Here is a 1,644-nt window from a genome sequence, read left to right as displayed (position 1 = left end):
TAAGGTGAATTATGACTCCCTATATTGGTCATTGATTCGTCATTGTTGTCATTTATTGACCTTTTTTGACCAAATTTACAAGGTCAACAGTTGGCCGTCAAGAATGACCAAGCATGACCTTTCTAAAATTTTGGTCGTAGGTCTCTATTGACCAAAAATTTGATTTGGTCATTACCCATTTGTGTGAGCCACGTAGAATCCGACGTGGCCAAGATGACGTGGCATTGTTAGTGACCAATTCGAATCATCATAGGTTTTAAAGCCCAATCGACCAATCTAGCTTATATGGGCCTGGCCCAATACCTATTTTACTATTGAAAATGCCTGATTTGTTTTGTTTGAAGCATTATTTTGCTAGAAGCACTCAAATTACAAGATAGGTCCATTAAAAAACAAATACAACAACAGGATAAAAGATTGCAGATAAACTGTATATTTCATTTCAGTACCACAACACATGAAATACAATACATCATTCACCGACTCCTCCACACATTAAGGTTCAAGGCCTGACAAGTGACATCAAAATAATTTTACAAGTGCACAACAGAATACTTCTGCAGGTGCAAGTGCACAGAAAAAGGACCCAACAAGTACACAATCGCACATAAAGAGAGTTAGACAAAGATTAAATGAGAAGCACAAGTTTCTTCTCATCCTCTTTCTCTGCATAATATGCCATTCTTGCCATTGATGCTTGCAAGAAGAAAATGATTATTTGCCATTGACACCTGCAAGAAAGCACGATTCAGATGTGTTGCATCATCAAAGTCAAGAGTCGAGAAATGAACAAGGTCATAGAAAACATCATCTAACACAAATACAAATTCGCAGTTACTTTAATTGGCTGCGAGACATTTCAAAACAAAATATTTTTTTCATGCACTTTAGTGATACTTTGTGAAGGCTTATTACAACCAGTAGTAACTAGTTAAAATAGTTCTAGTTAACAGCAGTGCTACTAGCATCAGGTCTACTAACAAGTAACAGCAGTGCATTTAACAGAAATAGGGAAAAGAACAATACGATTATGCATCTGCACACTTCACTAGCAGTATGTTATACCTTCAGACTCCTACTACTGCATTGTTGACTTCTGTGCAAATGGAGAACATGTTGGGCGCACCTATATCATGATGGCTGAGATCTGAATTGGCTTCAAGAGTGCACTATTATGGTATGTAGGGTATTCTTGTGAAGATCCTACACGCCATTAGATTTCAAAAGTAAATGACAACAGTTATGGTGAATGGAGTTTTACTAGTGTAATGGATGACATTTAATTTCTTATCAACTCTTTGTCCTAGGACAGAACCAACAACATAATCACTAGCATCACACATAATTTCAAAGGGTAGGTTCCAATCAGGTGGTTGAACAACAGGTGCAGTGATCAAGGCTTTCTTAAGAATTTCAAATGCTTCTACACAATCATCATCAAAAACGAATGGAACATCCTTTTGCAAAATATTAGTGAGAGGCTTAGAAATTTTAGAGAAGTCTTTAATAAATCTCCTATAGAAACCAGCATGGCCAAGGAAACTTCTTATAGCTTTCATATCTGTTGGACACGTCATTTTTTCAATAGCATCAACTTTAGCTTTATCAACTTCAATACCTCTTTCGGAGATTTTGTGTCCCAAG

General features: G+C 36.6%; 1 long non-coding RNA gene across 1 annotated transcript; it reads right to left on the bottom strand.

Annotated features, from left to right (window-relative positions):
• Positions 1-417: 417 nt before the first annotated feature.
• Positions 418-1,181, bottom strand: LOC123412420. Its single transcript, XR_006613508.1, has 2 exons — positions 1,127-1,181; positions 418-731 (listed from the first exon to the last, which is right to left on the bottom strand). It is a non-coding gene; the product is annotated as an uncharacterized LOC123412420 (long non-coding RNA).
• Positions 1,182-1,644: the final 463 nt, after the last annotated feature.

Source organism: Hordeum vulgare, chromosome 7H, assembly GCF_904849725.1.
Source record: "Hordeum vulgare subsp. vulgare chromosome 7H, MorexV3_pseudomolecules_assembly, whole genome shotgun sequence".
Lineage (NCBI taxonomy): Eukaryota > Viridiplantae > Streptophyta > Magnoliopsida > Poales > Poaceae > Hordeum > Hordeum vulgare.
The sequence above is the reverse complement of the archived record's forward strand: the minus strand, read 5'-3'. Positions and strand labels throughout refer to the sequence as shown.